Source organism: Schistocerca serialis, chromosome 9, assembly GCF_023864345.2.
Source record: "Schistocerca serialis cubense isolate TAMUIC-IGC-003099 chromosome 9, iqSchSeri2.2, whole genome shotgun sequence".
Classification (NCBI taxonomy): Eukaryota; Metazoa; Arthropoda; class Insecta; order Orthoptera; family Acrididae; genus Schistocerca; species Schistocerca serialis.
In genome coordinates this window covers 159,202,325-159,215,181 of record NC_064646.1, presented here as the reverse complement: position 1 = coordinate 159,215,181, position 12,857 = coordinate 159,202,325, and the positions used below count along the sequence as shown (strand labels likewise).

The 12,857-nt window shown below is 38.3% G+C and overlaps 1 protein-coding gene and 2 non-coding genes across 4 annotated transcripts in view; all 3 read right to left on the bottom strand.

Moving 5' to 3' along the window:
* The window catches only part of LOC126418442 (prolactin-releasing peptide receptor-like), a 981,871-nt gene that overhangs the window by 886,539 nt on the left and 82,475 nt on the right, over nt 1-12,857 (bottom strand). The window lies entirely within an intron of this gene.
* Trnas-cga (transfer RNA serine (anticodon CGA)) lies at nt 9,169-9,243 on the bottom strand. The gene has a single exon. It is a non-coding gene; the product is annotated as a tRNA-Ser (tRNA).
* Nucleotides 9,470-9,544, bottom strand: Trnas-uga (transfer RNA serine (anticodon UGA)). Its single transcript has one exon. It is a non-coding gene; the product is annotated as a tRNA-Ser (tRNA).

Sequence of the window (12,857 nt, the reverse complement as noted above, 5' to 3'; positions counted from 1 at the left end):
TGGACGTTGTCCGTTTCTGGGCGAAGACAATTTAATTCAATTTCTGTCAGTCTATACTTAAGTGTATTTATGAAAGTTCATTTATGTACAATTACTTCTAACTGTATGCTAACTGTAATGCTTTGAACGTAACTCACTTTTGGGCAAAAGCAAGTTAATTATAGATTTCTTTGTCCTTTTTTATGTTTACGTGATAACGTCCACTGTATACTTACACGTTCTAAAACTGTTAATTTCAGTTAATTCCCTAGTAATTGATGCCTTTAACACGAATAAAAAGACGTTTGATGATTTTACTGCTCACTTGTGAAATACGTAAAAGTAAAACTAATTTTGAAATAATTTTCTAAAACAGTTAAATAAGTCAAAAGTCAAAAACCAAAGTGTACATTTAAATCTCTTGGAATGATAGATTTCCAGTACAAATCATTCAACAATTTTTGCACATTCGACCACACAATTACATTCGTGCGTGTTTTTAGACACTGAAAAAATAATAAAAATATAAATAAACAAACAAATATACCCCTCTCGAAGAGCCATTTCATATTTATGTCAATCCTAAAATAAACCGGTAATAGCCGGGTCAAATTTTTAAGTGCACGCGTTTTACGTGCCTAAAACGTGAATATTTCTTCAAATAAAATTGTTCAATGTAAACAAGCAATACATTTATCATCAGTATTCTGAAATTAACAGTGTGAATTGTAAGATTTACTGGTGTATAATACAGAAAAGAATTTAGGGATTTCATGTATTCATGGTGCACACATTACGTGTCCGAATGGTGTCAGGAAAGAAATAAAAGTAGTACTTATGTTAGGAATGGAGTAAGAAGATTTTTTTCATCTTCCATACTCGACCAGTCATCTCGCCCTTTTCAGCTATGTGTTCCATAATTTATTTATCATCTGTCGCAACAGTGGATTTTCCTTCTGCTGAATAGCAGTATGGGTTTTGGTTTGGTGGGTTTTAAAGACAGCTGCGGCAATTGGCTTATGGCCAAGGAAAACTTTCTGAACTCTGGAAGGAATTGCTTGTATTGCCATTTTGTAGTGCAGCTGTCGCTTTCTCACTACATAAAAAAGGACAAGCAGAGATATTCCTCTTTTTTATGCTTCAAGTTTCAGTTTCTTGTACAAATCACGTTCTTATCATCGAGTAAGAAGAAAAAGGGGATTGAGGATATGAAACTTAGAGGAAGCTGTTAAAGAAACATAAAAAGTATGTCAACTTTTAATAAAAAACAGAACACAAGAACCAGGCCAGTTGTATAAAAATAAGTGAACCCAGGGCCGGCCGGTGTGGCCTTGCGGTTCTAGGCGCGTCAGTCTGGAACCGCGTGACCGCTACGGTCGCAGGTTCGAATCCTGCCTCGGGCATGGATGTGTGTGATGTTCTTAGGTTAGTTAGGTTTAAGTAGTTCTAAGTCCTAGGGGACTGATGACCACAGATGTTGAGTCCCATAGTGCTCAGAGCCATTTGAACCATTTGAACCCAGGCTGAGAAAGTAATAAGTAAAACACACGAAGATTCACTGGACAAAGTCACTGCGAACATTGAACGTAGAATACATGGAAGGCAGAATATTTCCAATAAAACATCGAAAACCTTAAACCAATAGGAAAGAGGGAACGCCAGAAATAATGCAATCAGTAAATACCAAGGATGAAACATTATAAATACTTTGTTGCTACAAATAAGGAAAACGCGACTAGCTAATATAATGAGACAATTGATTCAGTAGCACTGGACAAGTTCCAACAGATTTTAAAAAGTTTCCAAAGACCTGTGAACTGTATGGAATAAATACGTATCTCATTAAGTGTGGAGGGACACTGTGTCAGTAAAGGCTTTTACATTATTCAGTGAATCCTGGCGAAATTATAAAGCCTTGCTGACCAGAAGATCGCAGAGGTATTCTCCATTTATAAAACTTTATAAATACACGTGACAATTACGGACGTACAAGTCTTTCAAATGCAGTTGATAAAATGTATTCAAAAATATTAAATGATTGCTCAACAGCAATAAAAGATAAATTCCTTGGAGAAGAACAAAGTGTATTTAGATAGGGATGTTTCCCAAATAATAATATTTTTGGCATTAAAATAGTTTGATAAAAATGACATTAAGTTAATCTAGAAACATACGTTACTTTATTGACTTGAAGAAATTTTTTGACGAAGTTATGAGAAGCTGTCTACGGATAATAAAGGAAGAACCGGATATGTCACACATCTTAGAAAATGAAAAGCTTATAGAAGATTCCAAAATGATCACAAACACTGACATCTCAAAAATAGGAGAGACGGCAATAAAGAAAAGCATTAGGCAAGGAATTAGCTTGTCGCTGACACTCCTTAACATCTGCGTCGAACATCTCGTAAGATAACGAAAGAATGAAGTACATGAAGGCACACAACTGAAAATAAGCTAACATCTGAACGCTGTACTATATGCTGATGATGTAGTCTTAACGTGGAATAAGAAAAGAACATGTAACATTCGTTGTATAGATTATATGAACTAGGAAGACAATGCTACAATCTGAATACATGCGCCACTAGTGGATAAAGATGTGTTCGGTCTCACAATGGCTGTGGTGGCATCGGAAGGTAAGATGACAGAGAGACGGCTGAACAGTGCAGTCTTCTGGAACTAAGACACATAGGAATTAAGAACATTAGCTGCCAGAGGAAATCTATTTGTGTCAATGGGGCAAGTTGAAAAGTTGTGCCAGAGTGGGATTCGAACCGGGGTCTCTTGCTTACTAAACACAAGCGCTGACCACTTCGTCATCCGGTCATAGAGACCACCATAGCCGCATGGACTACCCTAGCATGACTCCCATCAGACACAAATTCTCCACTTACAGCACGCTTTACTGATGTAGTGCCTCTGTTCATCACCCTCATTACTCGCGGCATCTCGCCGATTCCCGTAACAGTTCGAGCTTGTTGTACATCTGCAGTGAAAAGATCACTAGCCGTCATCGCCATTTGAACTGTTTCACGGTGGAAGATCATAACACGGTTCCTCCTTTCAATCAGCGCACAAATGTCCAAATGGCAGATTTTAAGATAACTGATAATAGCGTAGCAAATCAGCTACAATCTCTCTACAATGGAAAGACTTCTCTAGCAGTGGAGATATCAGTTAGAATCAACAGAGATGATGAAAGAATTTGCTATCTTTTTAGCAGCACTATACTGCAGATCGCAGGAGCAACGAAAGGTAACAGGAAATCAGAGGATAGGACTGATGATTCCAATATCCAAGAAGGGTCCTAAATCGCTTGCATTATATTGTTTGCCAGGTTTTCACTCAACAGAACTAAATCTGAATGTCGTACCTGTACCGTCGAGCCCTTTGGGATGACCAAACAGCGTAATGAAGCTTCAGTCACAAGTACATAATCCGTTCTCTTCACCACCGCTTACCCATTTACTGAAATATGCCTTACAAAAACCAGTACTTTTAGAGAATATCCGTGACAATTTGAATCCCTGTTGAATTTTGTTTTCTGTGGTCCTCTCCGTCGGTATATCATATGAAGAAATTTCATTCATTTTATGAGCATGATGCAAGAAACTTTATGTTTTAAGCGTTTCCTTGCAGATTCTAATTACTATAATTATTTTCTGTCATAATAATGTGTTGCTTATTATTTTCAACTAACTGAATACCCGTATGTAAAACGGTAAATTAAGCAACAAAAAAACATGAATGTCAAACGTAAAATAACAGTTTAAAACATAAGACAAATACAAGTAAATTAAATAAATATAACAGTAACGAATGTTGAGCTATTTTAAATAGGTATGTTGTAGACTCTCTCGACAGTAAATTGTGTGCAGCCTATTTTTCATAAACAGTGTTTCAGAAATCAACTTTATTATACGGGGAATCATTTGGCTTGAATGCTTTTTTAATTTCTGCTGTAACAAAAGTGCCCGTCTTTCACCATTAATTAATGGTGCCAGCTATTTTATAAAATCTGAAATTATTATAAAAACTAATTATACATTATTCAAGAACATTAATTATATATCAACTTGTGCATGAAAAACATTTTATATATCATCGTTCTGAAGTTATTCCCTCTAAACCTAAAATGCCAAAATTATCTTTCGAGTGTGATGTACCCCTTAAAAGTTAAAGTAGGCACACAAAAAAATACGTATTACACTACTTCCCTCCTCCCCCTCTACACATCTGCCAAGTTTCATCATTAACGTTTATTGACGCTTGGGAATGTCCCCTAGTCTGCTTCTTCTGAGAATAATTTATTGTCCAACACAATCACATGAAACTCAAAATGAAGATCGGTTTGGGTCTCCATCACCCATCCTCATACCATAAAAAAAGCATGTCGTAGTTGAAGCCCATCGATGTGGACACCACACTAATGTGGTCTAAGGATGGTCTGTGATATACGAAACAGGTCTTAGTTTTGTATACTATATTATTGTTCCGGACAATAAATTACTCTCATAACAAGTAATCAGTGTGAGTCTCCAGTTAGACTGAAATATCGATCTTTTCAGAATCAGCGTCTTCCCTTCCTTCATGAAATTTAAAGCACCATAGAGAAGTGTGCACGTGTTTGTGTCGTGTCCCTTTACTTCTGGACCGCATTTATGTCCCGACTGAGAAATTCCTAGCAAACAGAACTGAACACGTGGTTCTGAACGGAAAGAAAACGACAATCTAATAGCAGTTTCGGATTTTCCCCAAGAGAGTTTTATAGGGTTGTTACTATTTAGAATATGTGTAAATGATCAATTAGATAAGATCAGACGGTCCACAAGGTTGTTCGCGGACAATGTTGTTGCCTGTAGGAATTTTGCAACAGAAGAATACTGTAGCGAAATGTAGGAAAGCTTTCGGAGGATTTATGATGCGTACAGATACTGGCAGCTGACCGTGAACGTGAATAAACGTGACGTATTTGCACTAGTATGGGAGAATAGGTCAGCTATTGTTCGATTATTGGCGGTAAATCGCTGGAAAAAGTAACAATCGGGAAAACCAGGAGCGCCCTGGAACATGACAAGTGGTGACGCGATAATTCGAGCAGGGAATTCTTGGTGAAAGAGTGTACCCATGGCACTTAGATTACTGTATTCCTCCAAAGGGACGGGATGCAGGGCTGTGCCTCTTTTCTAACAAATAGCTCTCTCCAGTGTTAACTTTAGGCAAACTTTCTGCCTGAAAAACGATGTACACACAGTAACTCGCGAAGTCTGATGTCTCAGACCGCACGAGAAATTTTGACCATCCGCTAGTTGTACAAGTAATCCGTCATAAGCGGATTGTTTCTAAACCTTTCGCTAGCATACTTTACACACGACCAGAATGTTTTTGGATATTCTGCCAGATTTCGGACAAAGTTTCATTGTGGAAACCATTATTAGCATCTTACATAGAAGCCTGCGCTAAATTTCTACATTCTGTAAAAGATCGACAGTCTTGGAGAGTTTTGCGTTCGTTTAAATTTGCCATGCTTTTCTCGTTTTTCTTGTAGCAGTGTTCTGATCTGGTTTTTGTACCATGGGCATCAGCTCCGTTGTTTGTTAATTTATTTGGTGTAAATCTCTCAACTGGTGACGATACTACTTATTTTAATTGAAGACACATCTGGTATATACATTGTCAATTTGGAAGGAGTGGAGATGGACTCTCAGAAGATGTGAAGTGAATTTTTATCCCTTTTTTTGAATATACATTTTTCGTTTATTTTTGGATTATTTAGGAGTTAGGGTATTCAGTCTTCCTACGACAACCCTGTGGTCGCTCATCCTTGTATCCTTTTTGATGCTCATTGTTAGCTTAGTATTATTTGTTGCTAAGAGAAAAAGTGTGTTTACACAACCGTTTACTATTCGAATGGCCCATGAACAAACTGCTAGAAATAATTTCGGAGAATGTGTTTAGCACAATTTCGGAAGATGTTTTATGCGTACCTCCGGAATTACACATGTATTTTCGCCAACATATCGAGGGTAAATTGATGTCACAACCAATTATAAATGAGCCAGGTAAATGTTTGATATTGGACTCAAGTTTACTTTGAACCTTTCAGCAATTTCATTGTCTAAGTTGGTGATAGGATCCAGTTATTGTTTTATTCCGTTTGCCAAGAATGACCTGCAATCCATACTAGCTCACAGCAACTATCTACTTCAATTTCACTACAAGAAAAACAACTTTTAACAACAACGAACATTCCACAGACAAATGTATTATCCTTTCCGAAGACTAGAATTTAAGTTTATGTGAACGTTTACTGAGTTAGCGGTTCACATTTTTATAAAACAGAAATAATTTGATTTCCTGAGGAGATAACGAGTTAAACGTCCCCTTAGAAAAATTTATGAACTACTGTGCTGGTAAGCCCCTTAAGCTATTTGGCTTTCAAACAGCTGAGAAAAACTGAACGTACTCAGACATTTCTCTCTTTACTTATTCTGATCATCACTAAACTGACACACAATATTTTTAGCGCAACACAATCTGACTTTAAAAAATCCCTACAAAAGAATGGCCCAGACTAACAATAACCTTTCATGAATTACTTATCTCACAAAAATCTTCATTAGTCGAACTACTGCAATACAGCGAGCGCCAATACTGCCAGCTAAGTAAAAGATTCTAACTACTGAAGGGAGGATATAAGATGAACATCAACATAAGCAAACGAAGGATCATGGAATGTAGTCGAATTAAGTCGGGTGATGTTGAGGGTATTAGATTAGGAAATGAGACACTTAAAGTAGTAAAGGAGTTTTGCTATTTGGGGAGCAAAATAACTGATGATGGTCGAAGTAGAGAGGATATAAAATGTAGACTGGCAATGGCAAGGAAAGCGTTTCTGAAGAAGAGAAATTTGTTAACATGGAGTATAGATTTCAGTGTCAGGAAGTCATTTCTGAAAGTATTTGTATGGAGTGTAGCAATGTATGGAAGTGAAACATGGACGGTAAATAGTTTGGACAAGAAGAGAATAGAAGCTTTCGAAATGTGGTGCTACAGAAGAATGCTGAAGATTAGATGGGTAGATCACATAACTAATGAGGAGGTACTAAATAGGATTGGGGAGAAGAGGAGTTTGTGGCACAACTTGACCAGAAGAAGAGATCGGTTGGTAGGACATGTCCTGAGGCATCAAGGGATCACCAATTTAGTATTGGAGGGCAGCGTGGAGGGTAAAAATCGTAGGGGGAGACCAAGAGATGAATACACTAAGCAGATTCAGAAGGATGTAGGTTGCAGTAGGTACTGGGAGATGAAGAAGCTTGCTCAGGATAGAGTAGCATGGAGAGCTGCATCAGACCAGTCTCAGGACTGAAGACCACAACAACAATAACAACTACTGATAGGCATAGTTAGCAAATTAAGGATTTCGATAGAGAACAAACGATGTTCAAAAGTCATAATATATATATCAGTTCATGAGATCCAGTCTTACAAATTTACTCTTTCTGGCGGACACACGTCCAGATCGTCCGCTCTTAAAATTCTGCCATCTCTCTCCCCATATCCACCACTGCTGGCGGCTACGCGCTGTTCACATCCAACTGCCCAACACTACAATAGCGACAGTTCCAACAATGCCAACTAGCCACAGACTTCACACATCACAGTCAGTGATTTTCATATAGAGCGCTACGTGGCGTTACCAACATAAAAACCTAAACAGCCTACTTACACGAGAAACTAGAAACGATATTTTATAAAAAAAATTCTAATGGATTAGTAAAACATTAATCACGTTGTAATACCTATTTTATAAGTAACTGGGACCGGCCGGAGTGGCCGAGCGGTTAAAGGCGCTACAGTCTGGAACCGCACGACCGCTACGGCCGCAGGTTCGAATCCTGCCTCGGGCATGGATGTGTGTGATGTCCTTAGGTTAGTTAGATTTAAGTAGTTCTAAGTTCTAGGGGACTTACGACCACAGCAGTTGAGTCCCATAGTGCTCAGAGCCATTTGAACCATTATAAGTAACTATTAATACTTTTTCTGAGAAATTAGTCATTTATTTAATATTATTACTGATGGACTAAGGCGTGTAGAATAATCAGCAAGTTGTATTCTGACTGGAATTCCGAAGCACTATCAGCTGGAGAAGAGACATTCAGGATAAACATATTTTGAAATTTTAAACATTTTTATTGGCTGAGATCCAGCAACCGTGGGTTATTTAATTACAGGATGTATGTATAGCCACCTCCGTTGCATAAAATTGTTGTCAAATTTACCATGCTTTCGACTGCTCTAAGGCAATATTTATCAGAAGAAAATTGACATAGGACTACATATAATCACATCTTGGGTGAAAAACGTCCGAGCAAAAGTGCTCTGCCGGCCGAGTTGACCGAGCTGTTCTAGGCGCTACAATCTGGAACAGCGCGACCGCTACGGTCGCAGGTTCTAATCCTGGCTCGGGCATGGATGTGTGTGATGTCCTTAGGTTAGTTAGGTTTAAGTAGTTGGAAGTTCTAGGGGACTAACGAACTCAGAAGTTAAGCCCCATGGTGCTCAGAGCCATTTGAACCAGCCAAAAGTGCTCTCTTAAAATAGAAAACATCTCAAGAATAAAAACCGAAATGTAAAAGTGTAACATCCTTGTGACACTTTCTATTTGATGAGAGCACTTTTTCTCAGGCATTTTTCATCTATGGTGTGATTACATGTAATCCTATGTACTTTTTATTCTGATGGATACTGCCTTAGTGCAGTTGAAATCATGATCAATCTGAAAATAATTTTGTGCAACAGAGGCTGCTATACATACGTCCTGTAATTATAAACATATTTATTTATGCGGCAACATTAACAAACTATATCAACGAAATAATAACCATCACTGAGTAACATTAACGAACTACTCAGTAAACAACAGTATGCAGTTCGGGTATCCCCTTCCTTGTGTTAATCAACCGTTTGTTAGTGTGTACTTTGAATAAGTGTGCAGTTAGTTTCCTATTAACGATCATTAACTTATCGTACTTACTGAGTTAAAAACGGTGCAAGATAAATATATTTTGCAGCATCAGGTGAAATGACATGGGTTCATACATAGAAAATCTGTTCAGTTGACCCATTTTCGTAGAATCGCAAACATAAAATTTATCAAACTTCCTGGCAGATTAAAACTGTGTGCCCGACCGAGACTCGAACTCGGGACCTTTGCCTTTCGCGGGCAAATGCTCTACCAACTGAGCTACCGAAGCACGACTCACGCTCGGTACTCACAGCTTTACTTCTGCCAGTACCTCGTCTCCTACCTTCCAAACTTTACAGAAGCTCTCCTGCGAACCTGGCAGAACTAGCACTCCTGAAAGAAAGGATACTGTGGAGACATGGCTTAGCCACAGCCTGGGGGATGTTTCCAAAATGAGATTTTCACTCTGCAGCGGAGTGTGCGCTGATATGAAACTTCCTGGCAGATTAAAACTGTGTGCCCGACCGAGACTCGAACTCGGGACCTTTGCCTTTCACGGGCAAGTGCTCTACCAACTGAGCCACCGAAGCACGACTCACGCCCGCTACTCACAGCTTTACTTCTGCCAGTACCTCGTCTCCTACCTTCCAAACTTTACAGAAGCTCTGCCAGGAAGTTTCATATCAGCGCACACTCCGCTGCAGAGTGAAAATCTCATTCTGGATAAAATTTATCGCTTCATAAATAACAAGTATCATATTTTATATCAAAATATTGATTGTATTTCCTCGCAACTAATGACGTTTTGGAATATTATATTGGTTCGAGAGCCACAAGAAAGTAGGTAGGTGTATGTGAAGTTGGTAGTCGTAAAAAGTAGTAATGTATAGTGATAGTACAGTAGAACGTAGTTTTGAATTGGGTGCACATTGTTTGTTTCTGTATTGTAAAGTTTAGATATTGATCAGTAATGTCTGTAAATCATGGAGGTATGTAACTATTAACAACGTGGATATTCCCAGTCTCACAGAAAATTTGTTTATGAAAAGTGTAAATGATGTCTGTGTACTTGTACGATATGATCATCATCACTCATTGTGTATGTTTTATTTCTAACGACAGTTAAATTGTCTACCTGTCTATGTTGTGATTAACATTACTATATCTGTTGTCAAAGAAAGAATTGCAGTTGATGAAGTTTCATCATATCTTTTTATGAATAAGTGGACCTATTTTATGAGAATTAAAATAAATTTTTTCGTCTTCTTTCATGTACCTTACAAGAAACGGATGAGACGACTGAGGCCGACGTACAGACGCGTGATAACCGGTCAATGAATCGCTGGTCTGCATGGGTTGACGAGAATTGGCGTTGGAGATATACAGAAAATAATCTGGCCGAGCATAATGGCATTCAGCTATCATCAATGTTTATATACGTATCAGACCATGTGAGGTGCTAACTGCTCTATGACACATGTGTACAAAGAGAATGATGTCCACTGGTCCATTCACTCATTCACTGTATCAAACTTACGTCGCTTTGGGCAAGTGACAGAGACTACCAATGTAACTGCGATATGGTGAACCAACAATGTCTTCAATATTCAAAATGTTTCGCCAATACTGTGTGCTCTCCCTGGGTGTCATTGCCCTAAAACAAATGCTCTGCGCTTGCGAGCGCGCGTGTGTGTTTGTGTTTTAAATGGAGTCAAGCATCATTTCAGTCTCATATTAATTGTCTACTGTTTCCAGAAAAAAAAATTTAGGGTTTTTTGTGTAGAATAATTCCTAGGAACTAAACATGTATATCATAGGTGAAACGTGGGAAGTAGCGACTTCTCCAGAGACTGGTTATACTATAATCGCTTTGCTGGATCGTCCTCTGGACTATACTAGCGTGAAACAGCTGATGTGTAAAACTGGGTCATATTCTGATTGCTTAGCCAACTGTTCGGCGTACAAACACTGTTAAGTCAAAATATGTTAAAGATTAATCGTATTCAACGATCCTATAGTGATACACAAATTGCTTTTGTATCTTCGTTCTATTGTATCAATTCTTGTCTGTTCTGAATATTGCTTGTGACTAACACAGAGAACGAAGTAGAAGGCTAGATGGATTCAATATTAATTTCATATTCATTCCTTTTGATGTAATAATCAATTTTGATAGCAAATTTTTACCGAACATTGAAAATCGTGTCAGTGGTAACTGGTATCGACCACGTCCATATCATTATAATGGAGTTTTAGCTTTTATAATGCGAAAGCAACGATAACGATCGCCATTCAACTATACCTGTCCACGATGACCGACGGCACCCTTGTGCCGTTACATTTCCGGCGCGACAGTTTCCTCACCACTGACGCTACTCATCGAGGGGTTCCACGCTACCGTCCCCATAGCAACGGCTGACGCTCGCCTTCGCTTCCGCACTTAAGTTTGGACTTTCACGCAATGCCTGTAGGTGCCACTTTAGCGTTCTTGCAACTAATTATGTTGGTGATTCATGTACATTTGTGATATCTTTTGCCAGTGCAGAGGAATGACTACTACAGCCAATTTACATTTACGTTACTTTTCATATCGTATTTTATATGTATATATACTTTAAGTTTTCATACACGTTATCATTGTATGTTAAGCCCTACTGCCTCCCGACGAGATCATGCAGCAGGCGAGGGGTGGTGCAGCGTTGTCTTTATAACGCATAGCATTATGGCGCTATTCAGCGGCTGCCGAAAGTGTCTTCCGGCACTTGCCATTGCTCCGCCCGTCGGCTCTGCCATCATTTAATGGTTTAAAACCTCTCTATTGTATTACTATCACGTATCCATTATTTATTGTGTAGATGGACAGTATAATTTTCGTACCTGTTACTCTCCAAGAAGAATTTTTTTTCTTTTTTTTTTGCGTTCCCACGATAAAAGTCTGATGATGAGCTACATATGATCGAAACCAGTAACTACTGACATCGCATTTTTAATTTTTAGTAAAAAGAATTGCGATCAAGGCTGATTGTTGTCTCAGATTTTCTAATCAGTTCGCTACTTTTTTTCAATAAAGAGTTCAAAATTTTAATCCTTTTATTATTAATATGAGTGTATCTTTTTTATATTATACCATATGTTCGTGTGTGCTGTCCAGCTGTTATTTTCGCATAGCTAAAATATTAGCGCCGGCCGCTGTGTCCAAGAGGTTCTAGGCGCTTCAGTCCGGAATCGCGCGACTTCTACGGTCGCAGGTTCGAATCTTGCCTCGGGTATGGATGTGTGTGATGTCCTTAGGATAGTTAGCTTTAAGTAGTTCTAAGTTCTAGGGGACTGATGACCTCAGATGTCAAGTCACATAGTGCTCAGAGCCATTTGAGCCATTCTGAAATATTAGCCAATGGAGGCAATTGAAATAAAAATATTATGCTATTAATAACCGAAGTTTGTACTATCTTCTAAATTTTAATGTTTTTTTCCTAAAAAGTAATCTCACCGTCGGACTCAAGTTATTAGTAAGATTTCATCCTTTTCTTGGTATGCAAATTATGGCATTTAAGTAAATACTGAACAAGTGTCGAAAATCTGATTCAGAGCTATTCAACAAAATGGGTATAGCAGTCATACAAAAGCCGTGTACAAATTGGCCATCGCGACACAATCCCAAGAAATATACAGGTTTCATGGCATATATGCTTTTTTTATTCTGTCAGCAGGTTTAAGAACAAATTGACACATAAATTGAAGAAAATGAAACGTTGTCTATGCAACGGCTTAAACATAAATAGCGATACAAGTGTCATCATACCAATTTTCACTCATTTTACAAGGCTTCCGCAAAACCACTTCTTATCCTCTTTCACGAATGGAATCACTTTAGGGGAATCGCTTCCCTTTATTGCTGAGACAA